Source organism: Sinohyriopsis cumingii, chromosome 17, assembly GCF_028554795.1.
Source record: "Sinohyriopsis cumingii isolate HCF-2022 chromosome 17, ASM2855479v2, whole genome shotgun sequence".
In the NCBI taxonomy this organism is placed as follows: Eukaryota; Metazoa; Mollusca; class Bivalvia; order Unionida; family Unionidae; genus Sinohyriopsis; species Sinohyriopsis cumingii.
In genome coordinates, this window is record NC_142977.1 from 27,423,480 (window position 1) to 27,437,447 (window position 13,968).

Sequence of the window (13,968 nt, forward strand, 5' to 3'; positions counted from 1 at the left end):
AATAAATAGTGGGACTGTCTAGGGACAAGGGGAAATTTAACATGGAAATAATTCGTGGGACTGTCTAGGGACAAGGGAAATTGAACATGGGATTTTTAAAAAAATAAAAAAATAAAAAAGGGGTAGGCAATGAAAATCAAGGTCTTTTCGAGAGATTGGAGTGGCCCTGAAAAGGGCCTTTGGGTTTCTTCTTCTTCTTCTTCTTCTAACACCTCCACTTCTTCCACCATCTTCTCACTTTTTCCATTATTCCTTTCTTCTTCCACTTTTCAGTTTCTGTTATCCAGTCAGGATGACCCATCTCTCTAAATTTCTGTTGGATCTTCATCCAGTTGTTATTCAATCTTTCAAACTCTAATTTCTTCTTCTTATTCTCTTCTTCCTTTCTCTCTTTGCTTCATTTTTCTTTTATCTTCATCACTTCTACTTTCATTACCTCTCTAATTAGTTCTTCTGCTTTTATCAACTGGTTAAAACCCCACTCTACGTACAACCAGTCAGTCCAATAAAAGCTATTTTCTGGAAGCTCCTGACTTCAATGACATGATCCAAGGCTTCCTTTAAAGTACCTACTCTCACGTAAGGTGGGTCAATGAATCCTCTGATTCTTTCTACTTCTTCCTCAATCATTCCCCCTATTAGATCTTTTGTTACTCCAAGACTCTTCACATTGTTCAGGCTACCTTCAAATCTTCCTTCCTTATTCAATCTTTCTACTACATAAGTCCCATCCATGATCCAAAAATAGCTATGTCTCAAATCGTTAAATAATTTTGTCACCTCCATCTTCTTTGTTTATTCCTTAGAATGGCGCGAACGGCTAACACTGTGGGTTCTTATACGAAAAGCGCGGACGTGAAGGAAAACATTCCCCTAAGACAAAAGTTATATTACCTAGATCATGACCAAAAAACGCGCGGACGTGAAAGAAAACATCCCCAACTTTTCTCATTTCATATTATCTACTATTCACATACGTGAAGCAGCAATAAACAAACCCAAAATCTAGTATTCACTCACGCAAAGCATTAAAATGAAACCCAAATCTACTACTCACACAAACCAACTTAAGCGCTTACAAAACCCAATAATCTACTATCCACACAAACGTACTTGAGCGCTTACAATCACAAACACATACACTCACACTAGGAAAAAAGAGTGAGTGTTTATATTCTCACTACTCTACATACACACATTGGCAAATCGATTGTTATTTCTTTTCTAGAGTATTGGGTAGCCCTGAAAAGGGCTGTTTTTTTTAACTCCATGGCACCTGGTTAATAATGGCACCTTCCAGGCCTGGCACCACACACACATCTCCTACTCTAATCTCCTTTCACTCTTTATTGGGGGAGAGCAGAGGCGGAATGAGTGGCTTCAAAATCCCAATCTTCTGTCTCTGGGATTCTGAAATTTCCTTCTTGTGTCTGTGTTACAGCCATTCCCCTCTCCTTTTCCTCCTCTTCTTTTTTTCTTCTCTCTTCCTCTTCTTTCTTTCTTCTCTCCTCCTCTTTCATCCTTCCCTCTTCGACGATGGCCTCCGCGGCCAGTTCATTTAGTATGAGCCTGGCATATTCCAGGTGCACATGAAGTTCCAACAGTTTCGCTAGCCTTCTGCTCATTCTCTAGTGTTGATCAATCAACAAGGGTAGCTAGACTGCCGAGCGATTTCCAATTTATAGTTAAAGCACGGACGTGAAGGAAAACATCCCCTTAAGACAAAAGTTATATTACCTAGATCATGACCAAACAATGCGCGGACCTAAAAGAAACACTCACTCACTTCTTTACTACCCATTACTAATTTAAAAATTTTCATTAATCACTTCAATATACTATCCACATACGTAAAGCAATCAAATCAAACCCCAAATCTACTCTCCACGCACGTCAAACAGCAAAAAAAACAAAAACATTATCATTATCTACTATCCACACAAACACATACACTCACACCACAAAAGAGTCAGTGTTTATATTCACACTACTCTACATACATACATTGGCAAATCGATTGTTATTTCTTTTCTAGAGTATTGGGTAGCCCTGAAAAGGGCTGTTTTTTGTGTGCGAAGTTGAAGCTAGGGCGATCTTTTAGTTTCTAAGAATGCGACGTCCTCTGACGATAGACTTTCTGACGATAGGTCTGCTTCTTCGGAAAGAAGAAGAACTCTTTGGTGTCGATACGATAATCGACAAAGCCTCTGTCAGGTTCAGGTTTCTGCTGCTGCTGTTGTTGCTGTTGCTGCTCTCTCTGCTGTTTCTGAAGTCTGTACTTCTCTGTCCATTCTTCTTTCTCCCTGTTCATTTCTTCTCTGAAGAGCTCTTCTGTCAGGTCTTCAATGACTTTTAACATTCTCACATGCTCTGTCTCTTCAGGCTTCAGTATCAGACTGTGTCTGACCCTATGCAAATTCATGTAGGCTTCGTTTAGCTTAGCTAGTCTGGAGCACATCTTCGTAGGAGGATGAGTCGACAATGGATGGTTAGACTGGAAACTACCCCGGTTTTTAAAGTCAAAGCGCGGACGTGAAGGAAAACATTCCTACACGGTTTTCGAGTCGGACCGTTCAATGAGTGCCATGAGAGGGATAGTAAGAAGTCAAAGAGCATGAATCAAGATTCCTATAGCCAAACAAACCACAAAGGCATTTTTTTCTTCAAAACACAACATTTGTATTCAAAAATCACTTAACACTAACAAACAACTCTAACATTTTTAACAATAATCCAACAATATAACATCAACCATTTTTTTTCAAATCACAAACATTTTTTTTAACTAGCACTCTACTTTAAACAGGGTTGACAACGTTGTGAATGAAATTGTGATTCCACTGTTGGAAGTCATTAGGCCATTGATGGACACTACGTTTCCTAGCTTGAGACAAAAGATAATCATAATTGTCACAAAAACATCGATCTACTTTCACATCGTTTCTAGAAGAAGAACGAGGATCAAAATGAGTCACTAAATGTTCTAAGGAATAGCCCAGGCTGCGATGATGCAGAAAATACACACAGTACTGTCCACACACCAAGGAATCTGTGCCTTGTAATTTCACATTATTGAATCGTGTGGTCTGAGCATTTCTTCTCATAAAGTCAATGATATCGTCTTCCAAAGGAGGCAATCCATACGAATCAAAATATTCCACACATCCTTCTTGAGGAAAGTAGACGGCTACCCAGTGGGTTCCTGGGAGATGACTGTCGTCCGTGTTGATCACATAAGCTTGATGGTCTTGAGGTTTGCGATGAGGGAGTTCATCTTTAACACAGACGACAGGATTCCAAGAAGCCGTGTACGAACCGTGGTTCAAAAGATAATAAAGTTCCCAGGTATCCATTGATTTGTGTGGGTTTTTTATTCTTCTTCACAGGTAATGATAAGTGATTAATTCGATCCTGACTTTTTGCTTGAAAATGTCTAACAAGTAAAAGGCGTTTAGCTCCGACTTCTTACTCTGGTCAAAGAAAGATTCGATGCGACGGCACTCCAGAGACGTTAATGGAGGAGAAGAATGTTTATCCAAGCCTTTATACCACTCGTTCAACACGAATTCTATCTCGATGAGACCCCAAGCTTTGTCCAGATATTCGTCCAGTTTTTCTTCTTGACTCAACATCAGACATTTGTCGTGTTGAATTTGACTGGGATGATCGTTGTGACATCCATAGCACTCTTCCTTGATCAATTCTTTCATTATATCTGCCAGGAATGTAGCAAAACAGGAAACGAAATGGGCCTCTTGTTCTGGCCATCTTGACTTCATCATGATAACTTCTTTGTCTTTGTCATGAGATTCTTCTTCACCGGTCTCCTCACATTCCATCTCCAAAGTTTCTCCACTAGGTAAAGAGGGATAACAGTCTTCCATGGCTTCTAATAGTCTAGAATGACTTCACTCAAACTGTTGATTTCTATGGTATTGTCAAATTCTGCATACAGGAGGACGTTCACTGTGTGATCTGGAGGTGGATTTGCAAACTGAAGTTCCGCACGAATCTGACCCGATTTTATAAGGTGGAAATGTTCCTCGTCGCTGCCTTGGTCTGGAGTGAAATCAAAACCCCACAAAGCATAGCCTCCTGCATAATCGTCGTACGAAATACCGTGACTGGTGTTGGTTCCTAACTGTCCCGTGGCTTCGTACAGGGACAAGTACGATCTCAAATAATTCTTCGCTAAAAAACAAAATTTGGCTCAAAGGGTCGGGTACACAAGGTCTTGCCGTCGCGACTGACTTCGATCTTGGACACATTGTAATGTTGAAACTCAAAAGGATTTTGATCGTGGGTTCCGTTGAAGGCTGAATTCCAGAGATACCAACAATCAAACGTTTGGGTAACTGTCCTTGGAACAGATGATCCTCGATCATAGATCGCTGTCCAGCGGGAATGGTGAACGTTTTCACTTCTATGCGTCGTATCGGATACTTGGCGGTCGTTCTGTTCAATGTGTGACTGACGTCGTTTCCCACTTTAGGTAACACTTCCACACGACGCACGTAAAGTCGGGCTTCTTGAATGACAGTTTTGTATTCGTTAGCATGAGCCATCAAATGGAAAGCGGCACTGCTACGATTCAGTCTCAGGCGGACATACACCCCGTAGAGCAAATACTTTTCTTGTAACCACATGTCCAAATGCAAACGATCCATTAGTTCTAAACTTCGCCCTTGCAGAATTTTCTTACGACGGTCGTTAAACCCCACATTGTGAGGATTGTCATCTTCTGTCAGGACTGTGTCGCTAAACGTGGCTACACCTGCCGTGTCAGGTTTCCATACCACGCAAGCATCCAGATGAGTATTCTTGGCTTCTTTTCCATACGTCAAGAGATTTTCCAGGTAGGCACGATATGGGTAAGTATCCATGCTGTTGCTGACCAGTTTGTTATTCAAGTACAAGTCCACTTCGTTGAACAAGGAATGCATAAAATTGTTGACAGGAGCTACTCTAGCATCGCCTCCTGGATTGGTGTTGTCCGTTTTGATCACTTTCACTTTCAAGTACAGGTAACTGCTATTCAGATCGATGTAATCTTCGGGCTGACCTTTGATTTCAAACTCGATGGGAGCGGAATCCGTCAAAGAGGAGACGGGGTGAAATTCCACCCATTGGGATTATTGCATCGTCATCATGGTGGGTGGCATGGCAAACAGATCCAGTTCCGACTTGGAACAGGCGCAAGACTCTCGGTGCATCATTTTTTTCTGTTTCTCAATAATCGAAAACGTCTAAGTCTCGAACGGTTCTTCTTTTCTTTGTCTTCCTAGCTTTAGACGTGTGAAGTCTAGTGAAAGGGTGTTTTCTTCGTCGTCTTTTTCTACCGTGTCCTTGCTGTGGCTTCAAAGCGGGAATGCCTGACTAGGTAGCGTTCAGGGCATTTATAGGTGTTTCTCGTCGGCCCAAAAGGTCTTTGCCCGTTTGCAGCAAGACATTTTTGCCTGCCCTCAAGAAGGCTTCTTTTGGGTTTTGTTTGTCGATGATGACATTTTGGAGAAATTCTTTACCGTGTGTCAATGCCGCATCTTTCAAGGCGTGCAATCCGCGTGTCACCATCGGTTTCAACACCGGAGCCACCGAACGAAAGGCTGATTTTAGCATATCTCCTAAACCGTGTCCTCGCTGTCGAGCAACCCCTCGGTACACTGGATACATGACTTACGAGTCGTGAGAGAACCGTTTTCGAAAATGGAGTTTCACCGTGACTTTTCCTTTGGTGAATGGAATATTTTGTCCCAGATCTCCTTTTATAGCAATGTTGACCGTGTCCAAATACGACTTGCTGACAGGCAAATAATGAGGATATACAAATTCGCGGTAGACGTGATAAGTGTTTCCACCTTCCTCGTCAGCGGCCGTGGCAGAATCCACTTTGAAAGGAATGACACGCAGTAATGGCACGGAGGTGTGTCCCACCACGTTGTACTCCACCACATCGGAGTACACAAAGCTCAAAATTCAGTCCTTGGTTCAGTTCTACTGGGGAACGAAATAACTTGCTAAAAGAATCGTTGTCGGAAATGACTAGAAATTCGTTTTTCTTGAGCATGGCCATCCTCATCTCCTTATCCCCACCCAACATGTCAAACAATTCAGGACAAAATAAAATGGACATGATTTTACTCCCCTCAGGAAATTTCATTAGGAAGCGACGAGCTACTTTGTGGTATTCCAGGGTGACACTTTTTTTGACACTCTCCAAAGCTTTAAGAAACACGACATTAAACCTGGAAGCAATGGTGCTCACCAAATGTTGACCACTAAAATAATAGCCTGGATGAATGAACAAGTGATAGGTGGTCGACTTTTGAGTTTTTGTGCCAGGGGTTTTCTTATCATATTTGACGTGGGCATTCAAGTACTGTTGCAATGGCTCGTCATGAACTTCCACCGTAAAAATATTTTGATTGGGAAGGACATTAAGGACTTGGGTTGGGTGAATGATTTCCACTAAAGCCACTTCCCAATGGGCTTCGTGATCTAATGGGATGGCCTGAGGTAATTTGGCCGTGTAACAGCACAACGTGTTGTTGGGAAACACCTCCATGGAACTGTCACTGGGTAAGGTTAAGTAAAATTGGTTGTTATTGTTCATAATTATAGAGTTCTGTGGCTGTCCGAGGGGTTACTGGAAGTCAGAGGAGTGTCTCCGCCCAAAATAGGGTCGTGGTTGTTGTTGTTGGAATGGTGACTGACACTGGCACTGGACACAAGGTTCCCGTTTTTCCCGTTGGAAGAGAATTTCAGGGAGGGATTGGGAAGCAGGTAACCGATGCAACTGCTTAATAAAATGGTCCACAATTGTTTGTCTTATTGTTGCAAACTCAAATTGGCAATGGCTGCCCCGATGACACAATACACCACGAAGACTTGGCAGAAAAAGACGATTTGCATTTTAGGCACACGTTCTCCACACCACACCCACAAGGGTTGTTTCTGTAAATCTTGCAGAGAAGAACTGGGTGAAGGAGTGGTCGACGTAGCTGCGTCTGTGTGAAAGGGCATGATGGTCACTTCTTTTTATAGTCGATGACTTGCGAAGCGTCGATCCAAGAATCAAAACTGGGTGGATATACTTTCCAACGTACTTTTACTTCTTTGACACGTCGTTTACCCACTTTACGGGTTCTGCGTTCGAGAATGCTTTCGATGTCGTACACGTCGTCTTCTTTTTGGTGACACGTTGTAACTCGGGTAAATAAAACGTTCCTTTGAGCACTTCTCCGTTCATGTCTTCTAATTTATAGACGGCAGGATGACGGCCATGCACTCGTCCAGTGACACGAAACAATTCGGTCGTCCAGTTAGGTAAGTAACCTTTGTCGAAAGTGCGTTCTTTTTGCCAATGCGCACCCAATCTCCTACAGTCAACACGCCACTTTTCTTGGGGACAGCCCTCGTCGGGGACGTACCAAACAGGCGCTCAAACACCAACACTTCGTTCTCGGGAGTCACTTCTTGCGGGGCACGTCGATTGCTTCGATGGTAAGATTAGTTGTACGCTTGCACCAGGTGCGGTAAGATGTCGATGTACTTCAGAGTGTGGTGATGCGTAAAATAGTTCCACATGCTTTCTTTCAAAGTGCGCTGAAAACGTTCCACGATGCTGGCTTTGGTTTCAGGATTCTCGGTGGTAAAAAAATGAATGTCACGTTTCTTAAATTCTTTTTGGAAAGCTTGGTTCAGAAATTCGGTGCCTTTGTCCGTTTGCCATCGAAGAGGGTGACGACCGCTTTGTTTCAACACTCGTTGCAGGGCTCGTACTAACTCACTGCTCGACTTGGGAGTCAAGCGTACGACCCAGGCAAATTTGGAAAAGACGTCGATGACACAAAACAAATATTTGAAGCCACGATTGTAGCTGGCCAAATGAGAGACATCGGCTAAATCGGCTTGCCATTGATGATCGATGCCTTCCACTAGGGTGCGACTTCTGGAAAACTTGCGGCGAATGGGTTTCTGTAAAGCGTAGGTAGCTTGTTCTTGTAACCATCGTTGCACTTGCGGTAAACGGATAATTTTCAGTCGCGTTTTGTCAGCACGATACAATTTTTGAACTCCTGCGTAACCTGCAGGATGGGAGGAATCGTAATAAATGCTGGCTAACACCTTTTCCATTTTTTGTGTGTTAATAAGACACCCACTCCTGGAGGATGCTACTCTTTTTCTCTTGGGGTATTTTCTTCGATTGCAATGCTTTGCGTGTGCGACCAGCAATAGGTGTCGAGGAGGAGGATGTCTGAACAAGGGATATCTTTTCTTGTTTCACTTCTGTCTTCACCTTCTTTTTCTCTTCTGATGAAGAAGGGGTGGTCTTCATCTTTTTAATCCATCCAATTCTGGAGGTAGGTGGTGTTGTTAACTTGCGTACTTTTCTGGTGGAGTTTGAAACCCTTCTTCTTCTTCTTCTCCTTTTTCTGTCTTCGTCACTGGTAGTGGTGGTGGTAGTGGTGATGGTGCTGGACTTTTCATCAAGGTCTTAAAATCTTTTAGAGTGGGAAGAGCTGTTTCGTCTGAGGCTTTCTGGTGAAAGTGTTGCAGTCGTTGCAAGAGTTGACCGTACTTTTGCGATTTTTCTGTTTCGGACAAATCTTGGCGATCCATCAAGGACTGCAGTTCGTTTTGTACCTGGGACATCTCGCTCAAATTGGGATTAGGAAGTAAATGCTGGGTGCGTTGTTCTTGCCAACGATGGTATTCAATCCATCGTTTGTAAGGCACTAAAGCTAGTTTTCGTCCTTCCATGGGATGTCAGGGGTCAATTCTGAGATCTTGGGTCTCCAGAGGGCCTTTTTATCTTGCTCCCATCAGTCCTCCCAACATGGTTCCCAAGACTCTTTTCAGTAAGGGGCCTAACAAGAGGGGTAAAATTCCTCCACGCTGGACCAACATCTTCTTCTTTTGACGAATTGGAATTTTCTTTTGAACCATTTGGCGAAGAACGTGACGATGTTTGCCTAAGCATTGTTTCTGGTGTTTGGACAAAGGAATCGTACCTTTCAATACGTTCAAACAACATTCGCACACGGTATCGATGACCTCTTTGGAGGCTGTTTGAATTAGTTTTTTCGTAGGGGGGAGAAGCTTTGGACAGGACAGATAACATGTCCCATGTTTGACTAAACGTGGAGGCAGTCCTTCCTTTTCTTTCCTTGGGGTTGTTTAGAAGAGGGATGTTTTCTGGAGGGTGAGATCTTCAGGAGCACCAAAAACACTGATACCCCTACCTGGTCACAGACCTTTTTTATACTGGAACGCGTCGCCACTGATTGTCTTTACGTCGTATTAACTTCAGGACAGGCATGACACGTCGTGCAGGGGTACGCAACGGACTAAATCGAGTTAGTTCTTGCTTGGACAAATTCAGTAAACTTTGTAACATGCCCGATCTTTCTTGAACTTTGATTTTGGGAGAAGGTACTTTGTGAGCAGCAGCCACTGCCACTAAATTGGAGGGTCCTGCCACTGGGGACGTTCTTGGGGTCATCAGCGGAGAAGTTCTTGGTGTGATCAACGTCTCCAACTGCTCTTCAGTTCTTCGTGTCATCAACGGGGAAGTGGATGAACCTGAGGCTGCCGGAGATGCGGTCACCGCCGTTGCAGGTCGTGGTTTGCGAGTGTAAGGTTGCGTCCTGGCCGAAGTGCTTCTCTTGCGACTAGTTTTTTGTGGACTTTTCTTTTTCTGGGGATTTTTTCTATACTTCTTTTTCTGGGTTCTTCTATCTTTTTTTCCGGGGTGGTGTCTGGTAAAAGGAGGGTCCCGCCACTGGAGAAGTTCTTGGAGATACGGGTCTCCTTGGGGACCTGGTCTTTTTCTTCTTGGAACTTCGTTTGACTTTTTTCTTGGGGAGAACATTGGGGGCATTAGGATCCCATCTTAAGAGAGAGCGAATGATGACCCCTCCTAGAGTACCGCTCCCTCCAGGTTTCAAAATAATTTGTTTTTTGGTTTGCGTGTCGACGCGGGGATCGGCCAGTTGGGTCAAAGCGACTTTGTTTCGATCAAAAAAGCGTTTGGTTTGATGAGGAATCTGAATGATCCCTTGCAGTAAATGACGTGCAGTCACCATGAACCATCGTAAGACTTCTTTGTTACTAGCTACTAAGACACGAGCCCGTATTTGTGGATTTTTTTCTCGACTGATGCCATACAAGGCACGAATTAATTTGACGGGGAGATGTGATTGAAAGGACGTCATGTTCAAACTGTGTGAGACAGACGAAAAGTGTTTGAGGTTTTTATAGATTTTTTTTGTGGAATGAAGTTAAGTCGAGGACGGAGACGTGTACAGGACAGGCCCTCCGTCTTGGCCCCAGTGGTGAAACAATTGGGTACGAAATCGCAAATCATCGGGGGTTGTAGGTTTCAAACCGACTAGTAAATATGCGTGTGGAGTTTGAGTGGCATCGTCGTACGCCTGAGTCAGCCAAGGCGTTCCTAACTGTTTGGCTAAGGCTTGCACTTGCGATTTATCTCGAGGGCTTTTAAACAAGACCACGTAATGTGCATTGAGACTGATGGTGCGATGGGCTTTACTGTGTTGAAACAAATTTTGGGTGATTTAAATGACACTGGCATTACGATGATGCTCTTTGCGCGTGAACCACAGTTTAATTTCTTCTTCGTCTTCTCCTAACATGTCGTCAAAAATGACCAAATGGGTTTGACGGGAGTCAGAGACGATGCCGTCGTCTTCTTTAGGAATGCATTCCACAAACACGATGGAATCGCCTTGACTTTCTCGCAAGAGGCTGTACGCCGATTGCTACTCTTTGTAACACCACACGATGCGTTGAGGTGGCCGATCGATCAAATGATGTTTATGTTCGATCAAACGTTTGACGAATTCGGTTTTGCCTGAACCGCTAGGTCCAGCAATGAGCATGTTAAAGGGATGGCGAAGATACAAAGCCTCCCAACTGGCACGATCTAAGTGTTCGTCGATGACTTTGACAGTGGAAGAAGAGGGAGCAAAGACAGCAGAAGTAGCCATAGTGTCAGGAATGTCACTTGTGACACGAAAACAAACAAGACAAGAGTTTATATACTTTTTTCAAAACGCGTTTATTAAATGTTTTAATCATGAATACCAAAGACAAAAATACATAAAAGCCAAAAGCTTAAGTACAACGATAAAAGGCACATGAAAACCATCAACGTGGAATAAACACAAGTGTCTGTACAACATGTTTTGGGTAATGTTCTGACCAGTTCTATAGGGGGTAAGGTCACACAAGTGTCCTCCCGAAAGGGTCTTTCAGGCATGTCCACGACAGTCCTGTCCTGGGTGACGGGTTCTTCTTCTGGCACTGTCACTAACACTGGTTGAAAAGTGACTTTTTTCGTTGAACAACTCTCGTGCATATTGGACCACTTCTTGGGTCCAAGCCTCAAAACCCCCTTTTTTCCAGGCACGGACATCTGTCCAATGGGGGTGTAAATCACAAGCTACACACACATCGTCATACACGTCTTCGGTAGCTAAAAGTTGACGAATCTTTCTTTCCCGTAGAGGTCGAGAAGTATCCAGATGAAAACGCAAGGCTTTGAGCAAAAGGAGTCTTTCGTGACCATTTAAGGACATTTGGGTGGTAAGTACTGTTCGTAAAGAGTCCACAAGGAATCGGCTGGTAAACGAAATCCCAGAAAACAAGTCACTAAGACACACACTATGCGTCGTCCCAAATTGATTGGATACAGTTCTTGTAATAATTGATGGTAATGATCCACGGTTTGAATATGGTCATTGAGTTCCTTCCACGGAATCTGTTCAATCACATGTGATAAAAGTCATGGCATGGATTCCGGTTTTTATAGTCTCTTTGTTTCGGAAACAATACACGTACTTTCTAGCCGGAGATCTTTGTTCTCCAGTGGGAAATTTAAATGCTCCAAACTGTAACCTAAACTTCAGAGTTCGTTTAGAAGTTTCCTCTTCCTCTAAGTAGATTCTACGTAACAGACCTTTGTAATCCTTTAACTTGTCTTCCTCAATGTGTTGCACTAGGTGAATCTCGAAGTAACCAAAATGATGAACATTTCGTTCATTCACTAACTCAAAGTGTTGAACAAGGTCTGACCACTGAAATAATTTCTGACGAATCAGTTCTCTAGTACCATTCAGGTACCAGTGGTTAAAGATCTGGTGACGTAACGGATGCAACTGTTCTTTACGTTTGACTGGTATTTTTACCAGCTCTCGGTAAATGCGTTCTCTCAACTCCACAGGCAAAGTACGAATGTTCTCTTGTAAAGTATCCATGAATAGGTCATACTAAATTCTCTTTCTGACACAACAAATGTACTGTTTGCACAGACATGGTTTTAATTCATTGTCGAATCTAAATCGTTTAATCACTGATTTACACATTACAATTCGTTCAGAAGTTTCCTCTTTCACTAAGTGACATTGCGTAAAAGATGTTGGTAATTCGTTAACTCTTCCTCTGGAATTCGATCCAGTAAGTTTACAATGTAGTAGATAGAATTATCAATACCAAACCAATTCTTTTTAAAACCTGGGGGTCGTTGATCAATGTCTGTCCAATGGAACACTTTCAACTCAACCAGTTCCTGTATAGCATTCAGGTACCAGTGGTTAAACATCTGGTGACCTAACGGATGCAATTGTTCTTTTACTTTTGACTTGTATTTTGACCAGCTCTCGGTAAATGCGTTCTCTCAACTCCACAGGCAAAGCACGAATGTTCTCTTGTAATGTATTCATGAATAGGTCAGTCCGTACAATTCACAATCTTCTCCTAGAGCAAAAGTAATCCACATAGTGAGCAATTTCTGACCACTGCCATTCAGGGTAACGTTCAAGAATCTCATTGAACTCTTTTGATGTAAACGGTTTAGAGTAATATAATAGGATGAATGCACCCTTCACCCAGAGAAGCACCCTTCACCCAGAGAAATCTAACACAATGATTGACTTTTTTCACTTTCCTCTTGTGAATTTCTCCGCACAAAAGTTCTACAGTTACCCATTGAGATTTCACTCTGGCAAGTCCCTGCCAAACTTCCTTGTAAAACTTCTCTTGCAGTTCTTTAGGTAATGATTCAATATCGTTTTTAAAATGGAGTTGAAATACTGGTCTTGGTGATGTCCAACATTTAATTCCTAACCAATCTGGTTTCTTCTTCGTCAACGACATGGTAAGTTACTTCAATGTCTCGGTCCCACTAAGGGTAAGTAATGACAATTCGGTGACCATCGAGCATGTTCTACCTGGGCCGAATCTTGCGGTTCCCAGTGGTGAAGTGACACACCGCAACTGAGGCACTTGACTTTATCCCCTTCGCCCAAGTAGAAAAATCCGGCACTGGCTAATTCTTCGGGGGTTGGACCTCCTAGATACTTAGGCCATTTTCCTTTGAACGATTGAAGACGATCTTCAAAGTCGCAGTATTCCGACAAACGCACAGGGAACGAATATTCGTCTTTCACAGGTTCGTTTCGATGAGGGTTGGGTGACATGGACAGGAGTTTGCTCAGGGCTGGATGACATCCGTAGGGGGGAAACGTGAAGGTGGACATCCACCTTTAAAACGAAACCCAGTAAAGTGTCCAAGAGGACGAGCGGCATCGCTTTCGCATCCCTCAGGTTTGACACGCACAGCATCACTTTCCATGATAGAGGTAGTGAGAACAAAGTTCCCATGATACTTTACGGCATCGCTAAGGTCACAACGTACAGCATCGCTCCCATCGCAAGGCTCACAATCGCATTCTACTTCAGAGTCCCCAAACTTGAATTGTACCTGTCTGAATTTGTTTTGTGTTTCTCTGAAAGTATTCATCTTGTTCGCTTGGTCTTGGTAGTCACAATGAACTATCGATCTTGCCTAGGGTTCCTTTTTATATACAGACCAATACCGACGTGTCCATAAGGTAAGGTGAAATGATTGGGAAGTCGCACTCGCTTCTGGTACACGATTTCATAGAC